Source organism: Pan troglodytes, chromosome 8 (genome assembly GCF_028858775.2).
Source record: "Pan troglodytes isolate AG18354 chromosome 8, NHGRI_mPanTro3-v2.0_pri, whole genome shotgun sequence".
Taxonomy (NCBI): Eukaryota; Metazoa; Chordata; class Mammalia; order Primates; family Hominidae; genus Pan; species Pan troglodytes.
Genome location: NC_072406.2, coordinates 125,919,208 through 125,943,666, shown reverse-complemented (window position 1 = coordinate 125,943,666; position 24,459 = coordinate 125,919,208). Strand labels below are relative to the sequence as shown.

Below are 24,459 nucleotides of genomic sequence, written 5' to 3'. Positions count from 1 at the left end.
CCTGCCTCCCATTCTATTCAAAGTCATTCCTCTGCTCACTGAGATAGATGCATATCTGATTGCCTCCTTTGGAAAGGCTCATCAGAAACTCAAAAGAATGCAATCATTTGTCTCTACCTATCTGTGACCTAGAAGGCCCCTCCCTGCTTTGAGTCTTCCTGCCTTTGCTTCAAGTTGTCGTGCCTTTCCAGACTGAACCAATGTACTTCTTACGTATATTGATTGATGTCTCCTGCTTCCCTAAAATGTGTAAAACCAAGCTGTGCCCTGACCACCTTGGGCACACGTCGTCAGCACTTCTTGAGGCTGTGTCATGGGCCCATGTCCTCAATCGTGGCAAAAAAAAAAAAAAAAAACTTTCTGAATTAGCTGAGACCTGTCTCAGATGTTCTGGATCCACCATGTAAATAGTGATTAATAATTTAGTCAAAATTAAGGCTGTAATGCTATTAAGGAATGGGAAAGAGGTAGATATGAGAGAGAATGGTCGAATCAGTTAGCCGCTGAAAACTCTGTCATGGAAATTCCTTAGCCTGGTTTTAAAATCTCTACATTGTTCAGTCCTATCTGCTACCTGATTTAAGATCCTCCCACTCTCCCCTTCTTTAACCTCTGTTCAGTGACCTGGACTTCTCTCTCTCTCTTTTTTTAAATAACAAGAATCCTTGGCACAGAATCAAGAACACAATAAAGTGGCTGCCGTTATTGCTATTAACTGAGACACCAGCAAACCCTTCCCCAGTCCTTTCCTTCGTGATCCTGACACGGTGTGCAGCATGAACCAGCACACGCCAGACCTGATCCATCCTCTCACAGGCTCTTAAAACTCACTAATGAAGGCTGCTCCTGGTGAAGGCACCCTCTACCTTCCCACTGTCCCTTCAGACCCCTAGTGGCCAGCCCAGCCCAGTGTGAGGGTCAGAAAGCCCACTCACAAGGCCCACCCACTCTCCCAGATACCAGTGAAGGACAACAGATGCCAAGTCCACAAAACAGGAGCGTCAGACTATTAAACATTCAAACGTTCACGGGGCAGAACGCTGAGCATAGACATAGCCTCTCTAATCGCTGCCACCTAATGACACAAATGTGACACAGCAGCCACATCTGCAACGCCTCCAGGGGCAGTTTTTTCTCTTTAACAAGTCAAGTACTTTCCTTCCTCGGGGCCTTTGCCTTCAGCCTTTCGGAAACTCTGTGTAAAATGTTCTTTTGGCAGAAAATCAGTTGGTTCCGGATAGTGTTCTCCTCCTCTTCCACAGTAAGAGAATTTTCGCTTAGCATGTAGCTGCCCAGAATAGAAATTACATTTCAAGTTTCTCTTGCAGCTAGGTGTGCTTATGTGACTAAGGTCTGGCCAAAAAGATGTGAGCAGAAGAGATGGGAAATTGCTGAGTTGTGTCCTTATAGAGAACTGCCCTTCTCCTTCTTCCTCTGTCTTGCTGTTTGGAACACAGAGGTGGTGGAGCCACCTGGGACCTTACAGATGAAGGACTGAAGGAGCCTGGGTCCCTGGATGGCCTATCCTCAGGCTACTACATGAGGCAAACAATAGACTTACTTGCTTATGCCATTGTTAAAGAGGGTCTCTGTTACATGTGCTGATGCCTATCACGGTACTTCCCATAGAGCTTCACATGGCAGGCCCTGCTTATCATTTAGGGGCTCAACTCTGACATCGCCTTAGAGAAATGTTTCTGACCACTCTACTGAAAGTCAGGCGGTTAAATCTCTGTCACTCTTTTATTTTCTTGATAGCACATAGCAGTATATGGAATCGTTTTATTTCGTTGTTTGCTTTTTACTTGTCTTTCTCCTAGATTATAAGTTTCATGAATGCAGTAACCTTGTTGTCTTGCTCATTGCTGGATTCCTAATGCGTGGAACAGTGCCTGGCACATAGTGGGTGCACAATATATATTTGCTGCGCGATTGACTGCATCAAATGGGAATTCAGTAGATGGGAGGTCAGTAGATAAAGTAAATAAATCAGTAAAAAGTGCCATACGCACCCTGTTCGGACATACAGACATACATTAGGAAAAGCAAGAGCTAAAATATTCTTAAGTGGTTGCTTCTGGGGATCAGGGCTGAAGTGAGAACAGGTGAGACAGACTGCTTTTTTTTTTTTTAAACTTTTTGATACTATTAGATTTTTAAACTTGTGCATATATTATTTTGGAAAAGACCAAATTTAAGAAATAATTAAGAGGCCACACACGGTGGCTTCATGCCTGTAATGCCAGCACTTTGGGAGGCCAAGGCAGGCGCATCCCTTGAGGTCAGGAATTCCAGACCAGCCTGGCCAGCATGGCAAAACCCCATCTCTACTAAAAATACAAAAATTAGCCAGGCACGGTGGTGCATACCTTTAATGCCAGCTACTCGGGAGGCTGAGGCAAAGAATCGCTTGAACCTGGGACGCGGTGGTTGCAGTGAGCTGAGATTGTGCCGTTGCACTCCAGCCTGGGCGACAGAGTGAGACTCCATCTCTAAATAATAAATAAATACTCTGTAGTCATTAAAATGATATGGTAGAAGAATGCTTAATGACATGGAACGACATCTATAATATGACAATATATCATATGTAGAGCAAGACTCAATTTTTATACATGTATGAAGCACACAGCTTTAAAAAGATGCTTTTATAGTTCATGCACACAGCAAATGCCTAACTTTAGATATAAATGAATATGCTATTTTTATTAATAGAACCAGTGTTTCCTGGTTAACAATGTTGAATGAATACTAAAAGACTTCAGGTTTCAAGGGACAACACAGTGTCTTCCTTCCCAGAACTCCTACGGGCCTTTGTCCAATCCTTCTTTTTAGCCACTTAGTGAGGAGTTTTGCCCTTATCCTAAGAACAGTAAGGAGCCAGTGAAGTATGTTTAGCAGCAGTGGTATAAGATTGTTTTTAGGCAGATGTGTGAAAATGGCTTTAAAAAGCGAGCTTGGAATCAGAAAAATAATTAGGAAGCTCTTAAGTCAATCAAGGCAAGAAATGATGGATGCTTAAAACAGGAAAGCAGCAGTCAGGTCAGAGAGAAGAGGACTGTCTGCAGAACAGCGCAGAGGGTTGGCAGTCTTGGCGAAAGTGAAGAAGGCTCCAAGGCTATAAGCTCCATGAGGGCAAGGACCACTTTGACCTTGTTTAGTACTCTGTCCTGGGCCTGCCTAGCACAATGCGGGTGCATATTGACACTCAGGAAATATTTGTGATCTTAAGAAGAAAAAATGATGAAGGATGCGGCTTGGAAGTCTGGCCAGGTTGCCTGGTGAACCACAGGTTGTTCACTGAGCATGACAGGAGGACCAGTGTGGGTAGAAGGAGATACTCTGGACCTGCTGGGTTGTAGATGCCTGGTGTTCATTCCAGGGAAGGTAATCAGTGAGCAGTTGGCTGTCCAAGTCTAGAAGATCTTGGCAAGGGATAGGCTTAAGGGTCCTCAGCATACAGATGGTACCTTTAGGCAGAGGGTGAATAATACTTTATTAGAAGAGTAATAGGCCACTATAGGCCAGGCATGGTGGCTCACGCCTGTAATCCCAGCATTTTGAGAGGCTGAGGTGGGTGGATTACTTGAGGCCAGGAGTTCGAGACCAGCTTGGCCAACATGGCGAAACCCTGTCTCTACTGAAAATACAAAAATTAGCCAGGTGTGGTGGCAGGCAACTGTAATCCCAGCCACTTGGGAGGCTGAGGCAAGAGAATTGCTTGAGCCCATGAAGTGGAGGTTGCAAGTGAGCTGAGATTGTGCCACTGCACTCCAGCCTGGGTGACAGAGTGAGACTGTGTCTCAAAAAACAAAACAAAAACAGTATATAGCATTGAGAGACGAGAGACGATAGGACAGAACCTCCAAGCAATTCCAAAATTAAAGGACAGGGGCCTATGGAGGAGAAGACAAAGGAGCAGCAGAGAGGCAGGAGGGACAATCTGCTGTCACAGAAGAAGGGACGATCAGCAGTAAGAAATGCTGCCGATACAGCATGAAGGTGGGCTCTAAACATCGTCCGTTGTATTTAGAACAAATAAGTTGTTAGTGATGATCACTTGAGGTGCTTTGGAATATATATAAAAAATTAGAGACTGGGAACCATTTTGTTAAGAAGGCTGAATGACTAATCTGCCACTTTTTCCTCCTTTTTAACTTTTTCTCCTTTAATTTTAATGAGTCTCTGGACTTATACCCACCACTAGATTGTCACCTTCTTATCAAAGTTCCAGTGACTAGTTTGGCAGCAGGGAAGTTTTTCCACTTGGTCACATTTTTAATCAGGTCACTATCAGTAAGCTGACAGAGACTTGTTTGTGCTGGTTCAGAACGTGGGTCCCACAAAACCAGGCCTCCAAATACTTGGCTTTCTTGCTTTATGACTGCATTTACAGTTCGTGTGTATCTTTTTCATCTTTCCTAGAACAAAGATACACACACACACACTCCAGAAAAGGACTGACATGAAAAATTATGGCATGAAAAATTATGCTGCCATTATATTCTTGATTATTGATTGACATTTGGATTGTGTATTTTTCCAAATTTTCTTGGCCAAGAATATTCTCAGCACGTAGTTATTTCCTGAATACAGCTTTTATTCCCCTCTTCTTTCTTCCTTCAATATATTATTTCTATTCTTATCACCACCCCAGAACAGGGCTGTTTCCCTTACAATTAACCAGCCTGTTTCTTGCTTCCACTTGAATAGCATGAATTCTGTCTGTCATCTTTCCCTCTTGTGTTTCATGATTTTTTCTTTGTAAATAACTTCTTTTTGGTGGGGGTGGGCAGAGTCTCACTCTGTTGCCCCGGCTGGAGTGCAGTGGCGTGATCTCAGCTCACTGCAACCTCTGTCTCCCAGGTTCAAGCCTCAGCCTCTCAAGTAGCTGGGATTACATGTGTGCACCACCATGCCTGGCTAATTTTTGTATTTTTAGTAGAAACAGGGCTTCACCATATTGGCCAGCTGGTCTCAAACTTCTGGCCTCAAGTGATCTGCCTGCCTCGGCCTCCCAAACTGCTGAGATTACAGGTGTGAGCCACGGTGCCTGGCCCCTTTGTAAATAACTCTTGGAAGCAATAAATTATTTAGCAAATTGCATAGGAATATTAAGAGCTTGATTGTTTTGTGGTAGAGTGTACTATGTTCAAACAAAATGTTTTTAATTGTATACTACCTGTTTTGTCAGAAATTTATTCGAAAACACTTTATTGACACCACCCGGGTGGTAAGTACCCTGTACGTACTGTAGATTTATTGACACCACCTGGGTGGTAAGTACCCTGTACATTCTGTAGATTTATTGACACCACCTGGGTGGTAAGTACCCTGTACATTCTGTAGATTTATTGACACCACCTGGGTGGTGAGTAAGTACCCTGCACGTACTGTAGATATCAATAGCAGATACAGGTCTCAGCTCAGTACCTTGCACCTAGTAGCTGTTTGATTAGTCTGTGATAAATGAGAAGCCTCAGGCAGCCATGATTACCATCAGAAGGTTTTGGGGGAGAGGAAGAGATGAGGTTAGACCCTCACCCTTGGAAAGCCCTGGAGATAAAGCCATGACAGCTTTCCTCAAGGACATGGTGGTCTCTGCCAATAGACACACTCAGACAGGGGCAGACAAAGTGGTAGATGGCAGGTCCTGGGGACCTTTTAAAGATGTCCATGAATGGGTAAAGCACCCCCACTGCCCTGCCTGGCTCTTTAGATGACTAAACACTTTTGGTTGAAAAGGCCACCAACCAAAAGAGGAGGAAGATTTTGCCGGCTCCAATTAAACAAGGTGAAATTAGCCAAATGAGCCGAGGACATATCTTTAGTCTGTTTGTGCTGCTATAACAAAATACCTGAGACTGGGTAATTTATAAGTAATAGAAATTTATAGAAATAGTAGAAATTTATAAATAATAGAAATTCCAGTTCTGGAGGCTGGAAAGTCCAGGATAAAGGTGCCAGCAGGTTCAGAGTCTGATGAGGTTCCTGTCTTTTTGTCCACAATGGCACCTGGAAGGCTGTGTCCTCAAATGGTGGAAGGGATAGAAAGGCAAAAAAGCCAAATACTGTGAGAAGCCACTTTCCTAGGGCCTTAATCCCACTGACTAGGAAGGAGCTCCCATGACCGAATCACCTCCTCAAGACCCCACTTCTTAACACTATTGCATTGGAGATTACATTTCAACATGAAGTTTTGAGGAGTTAAAAAATTCAAATCATAACAGGATGTTAGCACCATTTCATGATGATCAGAGGGTTCAGGGGTTAGCTCTGCAAAAAGGCCATCAGTATGATTTATTTTCTATTTTTTATTATTTTTATTTTTTCTTTATTCTAAAAAACAACAAAACAAACAAACAAAAAAAGGGTACATGTGCAGAACATGCCGGTTTGTTCCATAGGTATACATGTGCCATGGTGGTTTGCTGCACCTATTGCCCCGTCCTCTAAGTTCCCTCCCCTCAACCCCCACTCCCCCAACAGGCCCTGGTGTGTGTTGTTCCCCTCTTTGTGTCCATGCGTTCTCAATGTTCATCTCCCACTTATGAGTGAGAACATGTGGTGTTTGGTTTTCTCTTCCTGTGTTAGTTTGCTGAGGTTGATGGCTTCCAACTTCATCTGTGTCCCTGCAAAGGACATGATCTCATTCCTTTTTATGGCTGCATAGTATTCCATGGTCTATATGTACCACTTTTTCTTTATCCAGCCTATCATTGATGGGCATTTGGGTTGGTTCCATGTCTTTGCTATTGTAAATAGTGGTGCAATAAACATACGTGTGCATGTGTCTTTATAATGGAATGATTTATATTCCTTTGGGTATATACCCAGTAATGGGATTGCTGGATCAAATGGTATTTCTGGTTCTAGATCCTTGAGGAATTGTCATACTGTCTTCCACAATGGTTGAACTAATTTACATTCCCATCAACAGTGTAAAAGTGTTCCTATTTCTCCACAGCCACGCCAGCATCTATTGTTTCCTGACGTTTTAATAATTGCCATTCTGACTGGTGTGAGATGGTATCTCATTGTGGTTTTGATTTGCATTTCTCTGATAAGTGATGTTGAGCTTTTTTTCATATGTTTGTTAGCCACATAAATATCTTCTTTTGAGCAGTGTCTGTTCTGATGTTTTGTTCACTTTTTGATGGTTTTTTTTTCTTGTAAATATGTTTAAGTTCCTTGTAAATTTTGGATATTAGACCTTTGTCAGATGGGTAGATTGCAAAAATTTTCCCCCATTCTGTAGGTTGCCTGTTCACTCTGATGATAGTTTATTTTGCTGTGCAGAAGTTCTTTAAATAGATCCCATGTATCAATTCTGGCTTTTGTTGCAATTGCTTTTGGCATTTTTGTCATGAAGTCTTTGCCCATGCCTATGTCCAGAATGGTATTGCCTAGGTTTTCTTCTAGGGGTTTTATGGGTTTGGGTTTTACATTTAAATCTTTAATCCATCTTGAGTTAGTTTTTGTATGAGGTATAAGGAAGGGGTCCAGTGTCAGTTTTCTGCATATGGCTAGCTTGTTTTCCCAGCACCATTTACTGAATATAAGATCCTTTCCCCATTGCTTGTTTTTGTCAGGTTTGTCGAAGATCAGATGGTTGTAGATGTGTGGTGTTATTTCTGAGGTCTCTGTTCCGCTCCATTGGTCTATATGTCTATTTTATTATCAGTACCTTGCTATTTTGGTTACTGTAGCCTTGTAGTATAGTTTGAAGTCAGGTAGTGTGATGCTTCCAGCTTTGTTCTTTTTGCTGAGGATTGTCTTGGCTATATGAGCTCTTCTTTGATTCCAAATGAAATGTAAAGTAGTTTTTACTAATTCTGCGAAGAATGTCAATAGTAGTTTGATGGGAACAGCATTGAATCTATAAATTACTTTCGGACAGCATGGCCATTTTCACAATATTGATTTTTCCTATTCCATAAGGATGGAATGTTTTTCCATTTGTGTCCTCTCTTATTTCCTTGAGCAGTAGTTTGCAGTTCTCCTTGAAGAGGTCCTTCAAATCCCTTGTTAGCTGTATTCCTAGGTATTTTATTCTCTTTGTAGATTTGTGAATGGGAGTTCATTCATGATTTGACTTTCTGTTTGTCTATTATTGGTGTATAGGAATGCTTGTGATTTTTGCACATTGATTTTGTATCCTGAGACTTTGCTGAAGTTGCTTATAAGTTCCAAGAAGTTTTGGCGCTGAGACGATGGAGTTTTCTAAATATAAAATTATGTCGTCTGCAAACAGAGACAACTTGACTTCCTCTCTTCCTATTCAATTACCTTTATTTCTTTCTCTTGCCTGATTGCCTTGGCCAGAACTTCCAATACTATGTTGAATAGGAGTGGTGAGAGAGGTCATCCTTGTCTTTACCATTTTTCAAAGGGAATGCTTCCATCTTTCGCCCATTCAATATGATATTCGTTGTGGGTTTGTCATAAATAACTTATGATTTTGAGATATGTTCCATCAATACCTAGTTCATTGGGAGTTTTTAACATGAAGGGATGTTGAATTTTTTCAAAGGCTTTTTCTGCATCTGTTGAGATAATCATATAGTTTTTGTCTTTGGTTCTGTTCATGTGATGGATTACATTTATTGATTTGTGTATGTTGAACCAGACTTGCATCCGAGGGATGAAGCCAACTTGATTGTGGTGGATACGTTTTTTGATGTGCTGCCGGATTCAGTTTGCCAGTATTTTATTGAGGATTTTCGCTTCGATGTTCATCAGGGATATTGGCCTGAAGTTTTCTTTCTTTGTTGTGTCTCTTCCCGGTTTTGGTATCAGGATGATGCTGGCTTCATAAAATGAGTTAGGGAGGAGTCTTTTCTTTCTCATTGTTTGAAATAGTTTCAGAAGGAATGGTACCAGCTCCACTTTGTATTTCTGGTAGAATTCAGCTGTGAATCTGTCTGGCCCTGGACTTTTTTGGTTGATAGGCTATTAATTGCTGCCTCAATTTCAGAGCTTCTTATTGCTCTATTCAGAGATTTGACTTCTTCCTGGTTTAGTCTTGGTAGGGTGTATATATACAGGAATTTATCCATTTCTTCTAGATTTTCTAGTTTATTTGCATTATTTCTCTGGTGGTAGTTTGTATTTCTGTGGGGTCAGTAGTGATATCCTCTTTATCACTTTTCATTGTGTCTATCTGATTCTTCTCTCTCTTCTTTATTAGTCTACTGGTGGTCTATCTATTTTGTTAATTTTTTCAAAAGACAGCTCCTAGATTCATTTGATTTTTTGGAGGGATTTTCATGTCTCTATCTCCTTCAATTCTTCTCTGATCTTAGTTATTTCTTGTCTTCTGCTAGCATTTGGATTAGTTTGCTCTTGCCTTTCTAGGTCTTTTAATTGTGATGTTGGGTGTCCATTTAAGATATTTCTAGCTTTCTGATGTGGGTATTTAGTGCTATAAATTTCCCTCTTAACACTGCTTTAACTGTGTCCCGTAGATTCTGGTACGTTGTCTCTTTGTTCTCATTGGTTTCAAATAACTTCTTGATTTCTGCCTTAATTTCATTATTTACCCAGGATTCATTCAGGAGCCGGTTGTTCAATTTCCATGAAATTGTGTGGTTTTGAGTGAGTTTCTTAATCTTGAGTTCTAATTTGATTGTACTGTGGTCTGAGAGACTGTTTGTTATGATTTCAGTTCTTTTGCATTTGCTGAGGAGTGTTTTACTTGCAATTATGTGGTTGGTTTTAGAATAAGTGCTATGTGGCACTTAGAAGAATGTATATTCTGTTGATTGGGGGTAGAGAGTTCTGTAGATGTCTACTAGGTCCACTTGATCCAGAGCCGAGTTAAAGTCCTGAATATCCGGTGGTGTGGGTTCACAAGTGGGCTCTTCTGATCTGTGGGTTGCACAGTTCCGTGAGAAAAGCACAGTTTTCCCTGCTGGGTAGCACGCTCACTCACTGCCTCCCTTGGCTGGGGGGAGGGGGTTCCCCTTCCCTGTGTGGCTCTCAGGTGGGCTGCTGTACCACACTGCTCTTCCTTCCCTCCGTGGGTCACACCAGCTTCTAGTCAATTTTGATGAGAGAACCTGGATATCTTGGTTGTCAGTGAAGGATTCACACGCTTATTATGTTTTTTCCCAATGGGAGCCTGCAAATGCTGCTGCTTCTAGTCAGCCATCTTGGCCCCGTCCCCGGGCCATAGATATGATCACACAACTTCTAATTATTTAGGATTCTTTGAAAAGAGATTGTTTAATCAGCCAGTATAGTAATGAAAGCTGTTGACTTAGTGTTCAGAGACTATAATTTAGGTAGGCCTGGTTCTGCCACTAACTTTGTGACATTGGGCAACTTAGTTCACTATCCTGCATCTCAGTTTCCTCCACTAGAATGAGAAGTAATTGATCTTAGTTCCTGCCTGGAAGATTCTATGAGTCTGTTAGCTTCATTGCTATTTATTTTTTTTTCAAAGTATTGCATGGTTTGCCAGGGCTTGGACATGATCATATTTTTCAAGCTAATTATCACAATGGATGTATGCTATAATATTAAGATATGTCAGGTGAGAAAATGTTTTGAGCTAATATGTTTATTTTACTTATTATGTATTTATCTAATGCTTTTTGATATATAAACTGCAGAACTGGCTGGGTGTAGTGGCTATGAGTTCAAGACAAGCCTGACCAACATGGTGAAACCCTGTCTCTACTAAAAATACACAAATTAGCTGGGCGTGGTGGTGCACACCTGTAGTCCCAGCTACTCGGGAGGCTGAGGCAGGAGGATCACTTGAACCGGGAGGCGGAGGTTGCAGTGAGCTGAAATCACGCCTTTGCACTCCAGCCTGGGCAACAGAGCAAGACTCTGTCTCAAAAATAAAAAGATAAAAAATAAAACAGCAGAACTTCCTCCAGCTGGGGTTTGGGGCCTGGAGGTACAACAGTGGAAGAATCAATCCCTCATGGTGGTGTAAAGTGTAAAATGGTTGTATTAACCATAAAATGAGGCAGTGAGCTGACAGCAACAGAGCAGCCCAGTAGTAAGTGAGTGAAAGAGTTTAGAGAGCACAGCACACTAACTCTTCAGCACTCCCAGGGTGAGCACACAGGCACTGAGCACATCCATCAATACAGATTATTCATTCTGACTAGCAATGTGTTGATACAAATACTTGGTGAAACCTATGTATCTCACATCAGTTGCCAAACAATGGCTTACAGTTCAGAACTGCAGTTTCCAGATTCGAGTTAGTGGTGCAACACATGAACAGCCTTTTAGCAGCCTATGGAATGTCTTTGGTGATTCCTGTTGGACAATAAACACACTGCAGTATCTGCTCCTCCCCTGCACGTAGAATAAATTGATGGCCCAAGAGACATGAACAGAAAGGATACATTTGAAGGTTTCGTGTGGCTTTAGGGAGAATCGGAAGTTGAAACCTATAGAAGCTGAGTGACCCTGAGTAAGAACTGCTCATCTCCTACTCACAGGAGAGCGCTCTTTCATGCCATTCCCTGCCATGTACTCCAGATACCCTCTTTAGTCGTAGGAGAGCCAGGTTCCCAGATGGAAAATGGGTTAATTCCCTATCTGGCAAGTCCATCCAGGGCACAGAGGACAGAGCTATTCCACTTCTCGAAAAAAAAAAAAAAAGAGTAGTTGTTAAAAGTTCTCTTTTCTCTCCCAGGACAGCACCTCTGACTGCAAGGAGGTGAGTACAGACACTGCCGGGATTCAAACCCCACTGTTCATTGTTCACCCATTTTTTGCAACTCCTTTCTTCCCTTTCCAACAGCTAAATGTTCAAAAGACAATGAGCACTCCTTCCCTCAACCCACCCATTTATCCCTCAAGGGGTCCATGGAGATACTTTGTCACCCTTTCCTGGTTCAGTGAGAGAGATGTTGCTAACCGTCCGCTCAGATGACAGCGTCAAGACTAACAGGCAGCAGATTTGCTTCACCGACAAAAGAATGAAGGACCTTGTTTGTAAATAGTTTTGTCTGTGTTCACAATCTCTCTCTTTTTTTTTTTTTTTTGAGATGGAGTTTCCCTCTTGTCGCCTAGGCTAGAGTGCGGTGGCACCATCTTGGCTCACTGCAACCTCCACCTCCCGGGTTCAAACGATTCTCCTGCCTCAGCTTCATGAGTAGCTGGGATTACAGGCACCCACCACCACTCCCAGAGTTTTTTGAATTTTTAGTAGAGACAGGGTTTCACCATGTTGGCCAGGCTGGTCTCGAACTCCTGACCTCAAGCCACCCGCCTCAGCCTCCCAAAGTGCTGGGATTACGGGCATGAGCCACCGTGCCCAGCGCACAATCTCTTAAATTAGTCTTGCTACCCTCCCATTCCCCAGTGGCTCCTTAAAAAGCACTGCTCCCTTCCTAGGCTATGAGTTATACTCTGGGTGCTAATCCTGATAATCAGTTCCTGGAGGATACTACTGGGGCTGCCTGAGAATCTTGTGGCAGCCTCTTCCTTAGCTCCTGTGTGTGATGGCTTTGAACTTGTTTGAATGTAGTGGCACTCCACGGACTGCCACCTGTTTGCCTGTTCCTGTTATGGTGTATGGAGTGGAATAGGGAGCAATGCTCCTTTGCTAGGATCCAAGCAATGGTGCATTCCTGAATTTCTCCACTATTTTACATCATGCCTATCAGAATTCATCTTGAAAAATAAGAAAGGTGATTTATTCCCAGCCAATTCCAGGACTCTGGAGAGAGTGGTCTCTTAAGTTCTGAGTCCTACCTTTAAGTTCTGCTAGCAGTAGAGACGTACCTACCTCATCTTCTTAAGAGTTTTGTGGCAGACTTCACTTCAGCCTCTGAAAAAGGAGATTGGAAAAGGAGAGGAGAAAATAACATTTGCCCAAATGAACCAAAAGAGGAGAAGCAGGAAGAAAGGAAGAAGAAAGGGAAGAAGAGGAAGAAGAGGGGGATAAAGGAGACGAGGAAGAGAAGGCAAAAGAAAAGGAAGAAGAAGAGGACAAGAAGAACAAGACGGTAGAGCGTGAAATAAGGCTACTTTTCTGAAACAAAACATTTGCCTTTCTCTCTTCCCAAGGCATCTAAAACCACTTATTGTAGAATATTCAGTTCACTCACAGAAGGACTTGTGTGGGTTTCTTTCTGAGCTCAGACCGAAATTACCCTTGATGGCAGCTGGACAATTAGGTGAGAATACCTGAAACCACTCATCTTCATTCTAAGGTTTCTCAGAGCATAGTCTGTGAGTCTTTCTCAGAATTACCTAGGGCCCTAGCTTTAAAAAAAAAATAGACAAATTCCTGAGCCTAAATCAGCATCTCTAGGAGTGGGACCTGGGAATTTGTGATCTGCAGGGCTTTTTTGCTTTTGTTTGAAAGAGACAAGGCCTTCAGATGGTTCTTGATGTCAACAAAAATTCGAGAATCTGCTTTAATCCATAGGTCCCAGAACTCTGTTTTTCTCCCTGTAAAAGATAAAATTTAGTTCTGCTTAATTCGGCAAGACTTAAAAAAAAAAAAAAAAGAAAAAGAAAAGAAAAGAAAAAGAAAAAAACACAGAAAATTTAGCAGTTTTTTTTTTTAGCACTTGAATCATCAGGCAAGAAATGTGGGTGTTGCTTAGCTCTAAGCCTCCTGAAATATTAAAGAAATATGTATGTGCAAATACCGAAAGAGGAAAAAGCTTCTGCATTGCTACGCCACAGACAGCATAAAAGATACCAGCATAACAGGTCTCTAAAGAATAAGATTTGGGAGCCTCATCTGCTGGGAGCTTAAGAATATAAACATGTATAAATAAGATAATATACCTGAAACAAAGTTTTAATAAGGAATTAAAACTGGAGTGCAGTGGTGCGATCTCGGCTCACTGTAACCTCTGCCTCCTGGGTTCAAGTGATTCTCCTGCATCAGCCTCCCGAGTAGCTGGGACTACAGGTGCACACCACCATACCCAGCTAATTTTTGTATTTTTAGTAGAAACGGGGTTTCACCATGTTGACCAGGATGGTCTCAATCTCTTGACCTTGTGATCCACCCGCCTTGGCCTCCCAAAGTGCTGGCATTATAGGCGTGAGCCACCGCACCTGGCCTATTTATTTATTTTTAAGATGAAGTCTCGCTCTGCCACCTAGATCGGAGTGCAGTGGCGTGATCTCGGCTTACTGCAACCTCATCCTCCCAGGTCAAGCGATTCTTGTGCCTCAGCCTCCTGAGTAGCTGGGACTACAGGCACGCACTACCATGCCCAGCTAATTTTTGTGTTTTTAGTAGAAATGAGGTTTCACCATGTTGGCCAGGCTGGTCTTGAACTCCTGACTTTAAGTGATCTGCCCGCTTCTGCCTCCCAAAGTGCTGGGATTACAGGCCTGAGCCACTGTGTCCGGCCACAGCCAACTTTTAATAGTATTAATAGTATTATGAGGTGGAAAGACATTGAGATTTAGTGCCCAGCCAGGTGGCTGGCATAGCCTCATCATGGAACCCATGCTGCTGGGTTTTCTCTCCTGTGGCTTAATATGCAGGAGCTCCTAGAAGATGATCATAAATGACCCACACAGGGGAGGGGAGGGAAGGAAGCATCAGGGGAGAGGACCACCCAGCTAACAATGTGGTGAAAGATAAAATATCACCAAACACACCTGAAAACCTGGCATCTGAGAATAACCCAAGGCAAAAAAGAAACAAACAAAAAAGCTCCTGTGTTTTCTGTTTTATATTCCTTTTTGTTTGGTATGGGTTGGGGGTCTTGCTCTGTTGCCCAGGCTAAAGTTCAGTGGTGCGATGATGGCTCACTGCAGCCCCCAGTTCATGGGCTCAAGCCGTCTTCCTGCTTCAGCCTCTTGAGTAGCTGGAACCACAGGCATGCACCCCCACGCTCAGCTAATTTTTGTATTTTTTGTAGAGATGGGGGTCTTGCTATGTTGCCCAGGCTTGTCTCAAACTTCTGAGCTCAAGTGATCTTTCTGCTTCAGCTTCCCAAAGTGCTGGGATGACAGGCATGAGCTACAGCACCCAGCCTATTTTACACTCCTTAATCACCTGTTAGACTTCATTTTTCATGGGTGGGAGTAGAAGACTTGTATTTATTTAAACTTAAACCAAACTGCAGTTTATCAAAAATAAGCTGTTTTAAATAAATAATTGAGATGAATGATTAAAAATTTAAGACAGCTCTCTGCTTTTTATTGATAAAGGTTTATGTTGCTAAACTGTTTTCCATTATTACTCAATCCTAATAAGTTTTGGGAAATCGTGCTCCCCTCTTGGCCCCATACATGTATTTTTGTTTTGCATTTTGGTTTTTCTAAAGAGGCAGTAAACGAGAAAGATCTAGCTGGCAAAGGCAGAGGAAGAAAAAGCTGGAAAGGAAGAGGGAACAGCATGTACAAACAGCTTGCTGTGGGGAGAAAAGCTTGAAGCATTTGAGGTACAAACGGAAACCAGTATGTGTGGAGTGTGGGCGCTCTGGAGACAGTGACGATGCTGGAAGTGATGTTATTGTACAGGACCTGGCTGACTATAGCAAAGAAGTTGAGTTTTATGCTAAGGGTGATAGAGTGCTAACAGAACACACTGGGAGTAACCTGATCCACATATTCCAGATACAAACTTGTTTCTCAAAATTTGCAATAAAGAAAAATAGAATAAGGCCAGTGCAGTGGCTCACGCCTGTAATCCCAGCACTTTGGGAGGCCGAGATGTGTGGATCACTTGAGCCCAGGAGTTCAAGTCCAGCCTGGCCAACATGGTGAAAACCTGTTTCTATAAAAATGTAAAAATTAACTGGGCATGGTGGCACATGCCTGTAATCCCAGCTACTCAGGAGGTTGAGGTGGGAGAATTGCTTGAACCTGGGAGGCAGAGGTTGCGGTGAGCTTAGGTTGTGCCATCACACTCCAGCCTGGGTGACAGAGCAAGACCCTGTCTCAAAATAAAATAAAAAGAATAAGAGGAAAATGTAATAGTCCCTATTTTGTTGTTATCTTGATTTTTAGGGTTGGTTGACTCTTTGTTGCTACTAATTGAGTAGACCTTGTATTATTTTGAAATAAATGAATTCTTAAAGCAATGACCACACTTTGGGAATAACTGAAAAGGTAGCCAGCAACTAGCCCAGGACCCCAAGTCATAGGAGATGCTTGCTGACTGCTTATGGCTAACGAAGATCATACTTCAGTCTGGGAAGGAGACATTCAGATAATAAATGTCAATCAGCAATGTCTGTAAAACATTATCAAAAGAATTGCATGAGGAGGAAAATATGACTCCAATGAATGGAAACAACGGAAAATGTTGTCATAAAATAGCTACAGAATTTCGGAGTGGTTAACTACATTTTTTTTTTTTAATATACTCTCTGCCCAAAATTGTTGATGCTCAGGATCCTAAAGAAAGCTAAGTAAAAATTTTCCAACTAGGCTAGCCTCTAAATTCGTGCAGTGTAAAAATGACCTTTGATGGTAACACTGAGGGATGTGATTTCAATTTCAACACTATACATTTCCAAAGGATTAGAGATGTCCCACTGACATTCCCCATGTCCTCAAATAAGCCATTTGGATATATCATTGACTCAAAAACTTATTTAAAACTTTCTTAAACTCATCTATGTTTTCAACCTGCACCTCCCCATGGGATGAGGAGTTTCTCGATTTTTTTTTTTTTTTTAGAAATTCAGAAATTTGTTTATCCTAAATTCACTTCTTTCAAATTACACTTTCAAAATATCACTAGTGCTCTACTGTGTCTCTACCCAATCTCAGTGTCTCAGTGTCTTCTCTTTCTCGGGAGCATTGCAAGAAGAAGGGAGAGCAACCCCTTTTGTACCTTTTGAAGAGAAATTGTTGAGGATGGGAGGAGGGGATGCAGAAGGAGTGCAATTACCCAAGCACAAATCAAAAAGGAGCCACTGATTACTAATGGCTGGTTTGGACTCCTGGGAGAAAGGAAATCAACATTTTATAAGAACACTAAAGAAAAGCAGTTTAGTGTCATCAGTGGCTTGGGAGTCAAACAGCCTTGGTTGGAATTCTTGCCCCTTAGTAGGTTATTTAACTCCTCTACACCTTAGTTCCTTCTATAAAATAAGCTACTAATTAGTCCTCACTCCATGGAGCCACTACATTATAAGTGAGAAGATTCATGTGTGCTAGGTGTTTAGCACAGAGCAGGTGCAATCAGCACCCTGGAATGTTTGCTCTGACCTTCCCTAGTCATGCTCTCACTTTACAGAATGTCATGTTGAAGGCCCCTCCAAGCTTTCATCCTGTGGAATCTTGATATGGCAGCCCGCGCTCCCAATTCCATTCAGACCCTTCAGAGGCATTCTGACTCCTCTCCAATGAGCCTTGGAATGTGGCAATTGAAATTGTTTCAAAGATTCTAGATACACTGTAATTTACAGAGAGTTTAGCTTGCATATCCCTTTCTGAGGATGCTTTACATTTAGTTGGCGTTTGTTTTTAGTTCCAGTACTTTGAGCTCACAGGAAACTCCATAAGGAGAACTCACAGGGATTGCTGAATCCCATAATTATTTAAGTGTGATTTCCTTGTTCTCTTGCTTACCTTGAAATTTTCTACTTCTATTCTGGCCGCTCTCAGAACTTAGTGAGCTGTTTTGCCATTTATTCTTAGTAGCTTGACATTCTGCTTCTAGAAAACGTATCGTGATGTGCAAACTTGGAGCTCTCAATTCTGAATTACTTATAGAAATTTAAGACTAATTCTAGCACAAATGCCTGGGGGAGGTCATTAGTATTTGCAGTTTTTCTACTCAAAGAAGAATCATCCATCTTTCCCCAGTCTTTGGCTGAGTTCTCAGTTCTTCAGGCCTGGATTTATTTTGTTTTAGGCACTAAATCCATGTGCCTGAGCTAACTTGCATTTTAACTTGACGTGGTCACTCTATCCATATCTGATATTTGGCTTTTTGCATGATTACATTCTGGCTCCTGAGCCCCATGACTGGGGATAAGCACAGCCTTCAGTTTAGACCCTCAGTGACACACTCAGGTTAGCTGTTCCTCGAATTGTCTTTCTGCCAGGCGTTGTGCCAGCATATCCACGCTAGGTCTTGTGCTAGGGAGACATGAATTACAGCCCCAGTGTTGTTTTCCTGTCTTTACTACCTCAGAGATTTCTTGTCATGAACCAAGCAACAGAACTGAAATTGATATTTAACTTTGTAAACTTCCCAGTGCCAGAATGCCCCAAATGATTACATTAAACAAGAACTACTTGCAAAGCTGTTCTTTTGTTTGTGTGTTTTGTCAGCCTTTGAAGGATTAACCATGTGTGGACGTGAATCCAATAAGAGATACATACTTCCTATGTACCGTGGAATGAGGAAGTAGCAAGGGAACTTCACTGATAGCAAGCTGGGTCTCTCGTGATGGAAATAACAGTGTAGGCCACATGTGGTGGCTCATGCCTATAATCCTAACACTTTGGGAGGCCAAGGTGGAAGGATTGCTTGAACCCAGGAGTTTGAGACCAACTGGGCAACATAGTAAGATCCCATTTCTAAAAAAAAAAAATACAAAAATTAGCTGGGCGTGGTGGCATGTGCCTGTAGTCCCAGCTACTGGGGAAGCTAAGGCAGGAGGATCTCTTGAGCTGGGAAGATCAAGGCTGCGGTGAGCTGTGATCACACCACTCCATTCCAGCCTTCATGACAGAGTGGGACCCTGTCTCAAAGAAAGAAAGAAAGAGAAAAGAAAGAGAAAGAGAGACAGAGAAAGAGAAAAAGAAAAATAGCAGTGAAGCCATTCTGCATTTTAAAAGCCAAGATTGATTGGATTCTGTAACATTCTTGGTACTGTTCTGTTCTGACTCCAAATTCCAACAGTACAATGAAAGCCAAGCCTTTTTTGGATTAAAATAAATGACTGACATTAATCTCCCTCTTGCTCATCTACTGCTTTATTACTTACAAAGCCTTGCCCCAGTCATCTCACTTAGCCAAACCCAGACCAACCTGTGCAGCTGTCCTGATAGCCCTTACTCAGAGCTTTGGTAAACCAGTTTGTTCTTTTCTTTCCAGAACCAGGTTTGGACCAGCTAAGAAAGTTCCCAGAAGCAGGCTGGGTTAGAAGAATTCTCCCACTTTCTCCCCATATCCTTATCTCTTCCCAAATGCTGCTACTCTGCTTTTGTTTGTTCTACTCAGACGTGTAGCTTAGTGTTCTTCCATCATAGGGGGCCTGCAGAGAACCAGGAGGGGAAGAAGAAGGACTCCACATCCTTTACTCCTTTTCAACAGCAGCCTTTGAAATCACCAGATCATCTTCGAGCTTCTCAGTGCTCCCTGTTGATTCAAACAACAGATCTAGAAGTTAGGAGTCCTAGGTTCAAGTTCTTATTTTGCTACTAACTGAGTCAACTTGGGCAAGTCTTTCAACTTCCTGGGGTCCTTAAACCTCATTCTGTAGATGAGAACGTTAGATTGGATGGCCTCCCATACTCCGTCCAATCCCAGCACGCCATGTATTATAGAGAAGCTTTGAGTGCCTGTTATGAATGAGACAGAGTCTTGGTACCTGCTCCTCAGTAACTAGAGTGCAGTTGGGGAGTGAAGGCACCACACAGTGTTATCAGTATGAGGCTATGTGTCATGGAATGCCCAGGCCGTTGATGGCTGAGACTCACAATTTTGACTGCAGCACTGGAAAATAATACTGAATGCAATTCGTAAACAAGTCTGTGAGCTCTTGGGAGGCCAAATATCATCAAGTCTTTTGCAATTTGTTAGCATAGGGACAGATGTTTGCAAATTGTAGATATTTACATGGATGAAATACAACACTCTAAGGGGATTTTATTGGAATGAAATGTCCAGTCACCATATTGTAAATTTAATTCCAACCAGAATCTTTATTAAGGCTTTGGGGCAGGCGGACATGGGGATATAAACATTTTAAAACTCGGCTGCTCTCCAGAAGCCAGCACTCGGAGATGCAGCAGTCTTCTTTCCAGTTGCTGAAAAGTTAATGTCCTATTTTAGTCACAGTTAAGTAACTTTAATTGAACCTTAACTCCTATTAGCTAGTTCTTGAAACACCAAGAAAAAGTCAGGGCATGCACAGGTATTTGGAACAATAGCTACGTTTTGGGTGAGTGTTCTTAGCCACACTTGATAATGCACCAGGGTTCCCATTAAATAACAGCCCTTAGTTTAGGCCTCTCCACATGGAAGACCCTCAAAAAATTATTGTTAGGGGATTTCCCCTGAAATTCCAGTGTAACTGAAAGCCAACTTGAATTAAAGAAAATAGGCCAGGCGCAGTGGCTCTCGCCTGTAATCTTAGCACTTTGGGAGGCCAAGGCGGGTGGATCATGAGGTCAGGAGTTCAAGACCAGCCTGCCCAAAATGGTGAAACCCTGTCTTTACTAAAAATACAAAAATTAGCCGGGCATGGTGGCGGGTGCCTATAATCCCAGCTACTTGGGAGGCTAAGGCAGAACCTGAACCCAGGAGGTGGAGGTTGTAGTGAGCCGAGATCTCGCCACTGCACTCTAGCCTGGGCAACAGAGCAAGACTCCATCTCAAAAAAAAAAAAAAAAAAGGAAAAAAGAAAAAATAATTAACACTGGTGCACTTGAACATTATAAAAGTCGTTTGCATTTCCATTATTTTCTCATCTAAACCCTAGTTTACAAAGGAAAAAACTGAGATTTATGGAGATTAACCTGCTCAAGATGACATTTTCATGGCATCAAGAGTCCTCTACCTTTAACTTAAAATTCCGTGATTCTTTCCAAAGTGCTGATGATTTTAAACACAGATAAATGCAGACATAAACACAGATAGAGATGCTGGTTAAGGAGTACAAAGCTTCAGTTAGGAGGAATAAGTTCTGAAAATCCATTATACAGCATGGTGACTATAATCAATAATAATATATAGATAGTATACTTGAAAACTGCTACGAGAGTAGACTTTAAATGTTCTCATCACAAAAATGCTAGGTATGTGAGGTGATGGATACATCAATTATTTGATTTAATAATTCTATAATATATACATATATCAAAAAATCTCCATATATCTCTACATAAACATCATATATATCTATATATATCACCATATCTATATCTATATAAATATCTATATTTTATGCATACTATAAGAACAGATAAATAGATATATTTCTCCTAATAACTTTGCATTCTTTGGAGGTAAAGAAGTCCTCGAGAGGGCTGGGCACAGTGGCTTACACCTGTAATCCCAGCACTTTGGGAGGCTGAGATGGGTGGATCACCTGAGGTCAGGAGTTCAAGACCAGCCTGGCCAACATGGTGAAACCCCGTCTCTACTAAAAATACAAAAATTAGCTGGGAGTGATGGCAGGTGCCTGTAATCCCAGCTGCTTGGGAGGCTGAGACAGGAGAATCACTTGAACCCAGGAGGCAGAGGTTGCAGTGAGCTGAGATCATGCCACTGCACTCCAGCCTGGGTGACAAGAGTGAAAATTACATCTCAAAACAAAAAAGTCCTCAAGAAAGAAGAAATCCTTTATTCAGTGACATTTTTCTTCCCCATACTTTTCCAGGCTTTCACATACCTTGCCTTGGTTGCATGCATTGAACTTCCCAAATATCAGACCCAAGTATGAATTTCAGGAAAAGCCAGAAAACTCCACACCAATCCTTGAGAATAATTTTAAGAAATTCTTCAGTCCTTAAAGATTCCTTTTGGTGTCCGGTGTGCTTCTTAATCAGGGCTAGCGTCCGGCCTGTTTTTAATTTCCCTCTTCTGCCATCTGCTGGTAGTACATCTGCAGTGGCATCTTCCAGAACATAAGCCACAAGATCATTCGTGTTCCTTGGGTCAGACTCTCTGTAAGACTTAAGTGATTCTCAATTCCAGCTGCATATTAGAATCATATGGGACATTTTCAAAAGTATTAATGCCCAAGTCCCACCCCTAGAGATTCAGATTCATTTAATTTGGAAACGATCACCAGTATTTTCTGAAAAGTTCACCAGAGAGCTAATACGTAATACGTAGCCAGTGAGACCCACTGGCCTAAACAATCAAGTCTAACTAGTACAGATAATGGGAAAGTTAATGTAACCAAGGAAAATCTGCATTCAATTTGGTCATATCTAGACGAGTTCTCCAACTCATTTTATACTGTTAATATAACTCACTTCAACTCTATGTGCTTTTTATGGATTAAAAAATTGAAATCAATTATTTGCAGTCTTTCAGGATTTTCCTCATGATTAAACAGGAATACAGCCTAAAGTAAATCAGCTTTATTATTTTTTCCACATTTCATATTATAAGCTATGATATAAACAAGTACTAAAAATAAAATGAGTTCTGAAAAAGGTATAATTCAGGAAGAAGTAGGCTTGTATTTTATATTAATGTTCCTATAAATGTTGCATCCCTTTTCCACATTGAAGTTAGGCTAAAAAATCAGAAGCTTGATTACTTTGTAAGCAGATAGATTGAAAAGGCAATTTATTTGAGATTGAATTTCTGTCTAATCATGAGGAAAACTGAAAATTTGCAGAAGAAAATAATATAAGCTTTATATACACACAATACATTATGTACAGATCCTATGTATTTTTACATATTTCAAATGAGTGGGAATAAGGGTTTGCTATTCTTGGAAGTGAATTTAACAAATGATCCAAAGAATATCTAATAAAATAAGCAAGCATCAGTCCTGTTTTCCCAGGAGATATTCTGTAGGTCTGAGGGTCAGGAAGCACCCCTAGACCCCAGCTAACCCCAGTCTCAAGTAGCCCAAATGGAAATGTGATGTGCATATTCTAATAGATTCTCATAATTGTTGGAATGCTTTCCATGTTGTCAGTAGAGAATGTCAGTTTTTTTTTTTATCATTGCCCGTACCTCTGACTTGCTGAGCCACCTGGAACTAGGGACACCGAAGCTGTGGCATTTTCTCCTTAACTATGTGAGCTTTCTGGAAAAACAGAACCAAACTCAAAACCAACTAACCAACAAACCAACCAAACAACAACAAAAAACCCACTTAGTAGCTTTTGGCTTTTAGACTTTGAGCTTTAAAACTTTTAGGAACACCACACAAAATTCACAATCTTGTTAAGGAGTGATTTTTCAGTCTGATGAGAGAGACTTGTCACTGTTAGCCCCAATGGTAACTTTTTGGGGAAATAATATAATAGAACAGAAGCAATTCTTGAACAAGATGGATCTGAAATTTTCACTGAACTTAAAAGATTTCCAGTAAATACTAACCTTACAAAAATTAAGGCAACATGAAAGAAAGGCAGAGTAAATTCAGTTGTTTTCCATTTTATTGCCTGATTTCAACTTGGCTTAAGTTCTAAAAATATCGTGTAATTATTTCCATGGCTGAAGAAATGAGTTACAAAACTAGAGAGATGTGATCTTGAAATAATTTGAAAACAACCCACTAGCCCAATCTCTCACCCTTATTTTATCTAGAAGATTAAATGATTGTCCTGGTGAATTTCTCAATATTAATTAAAATTAGAGGCTTAGAACAATGGCTATGTCTTTGGTGAGTATTTTTAGCCAAACTTGATTAGATTAAGATTCTAATTCTGATTATTTACAATAGACCTAGGGGTATAATGTGATTTTTAAAATTTCTGTTAAAATTATTTTGTACATGGAAGGAAACCATTTCAGCGCCCTTTGATACTGAAATATAAACAGCTAGTTTTAAATTCCTGAGATTAGTGTCAATCTCAACCAAAATATTATCACTAAAATGAATTGTCATACCTATTTAAACTATTTTAAACTAAACAGGATTACTCACGGAAATCCAGTTTACTGGATTTAAACATCACCAAATTGTTTGGAAGGGAAGTTTCGTTATCTGGAGGGCAGACAGGTTTAAAATCAAGGTGAGACATAGAGAACTTAAAACATATTCAACGTTGTACAGTGAGTAAATGGGGAGGGTGGGACTAAATTCAGATGTTTTGATGGTCACCAATATTCCATTGCCTTGGGAACCCCGCTGTTGAACTCATTAGTGACAATACTCTCATTTTAGTTCTCTTGATAAATGCAAACCTCTGCAGATTTTAAACCAATTTCTTGCCTTTTTCCAACTGTTAAATTCCAGAGCTCTTTATTCCAAAAGATGTCACTAGGAAATGTCTGATCCATTCCAACCGCCTTGCAGAAATGCAGCAAAATTATGAAGCAAAAAAATATTTGGAGGCTTTACAAGGGTACTTACGTGGGACTGCTATTTCTCAGGACAAAGACAAGTTATTCAAAAGATTACATTTGTCAGACAAAAAAGGAGAAAGGCAAGATTATGCTGGCAGCAGAAACGCAATCTAGCAAGACCCAAGATTTTAGGAGTAACAGCAAATTCACAAAAGGGTTTCGATGTTATCAGTGTGTTAAATCTATTGAAAATTTTTAGATGATTAATTTAAAATATGTGTATTTAGTCCATAGCATAATTATACTTAATTTTAGCATAAGTACACTATTAATTTTCTTTC

General features: G+C 41.1%; 1 non-coding gene across 1 annotated transcript; it reads right to left on the bottom strand.

Moving 5' to 3' along the window:
• Window positions 1-997: 997 nt before the first annotated feature.
• On the bottom strand, window positions 998-1,129 carry LOC112204680 (small nucleolar RNA SNORA17). Its single transcript, XR_002938349.1, has one exon. It is a non-coding gene; the product is annotated as a small nucleolar RNA SNORA17 (small nucleolar RNA).
• Window positions 1,130-24,459: the final 23,330 nt, after the last annotated feature.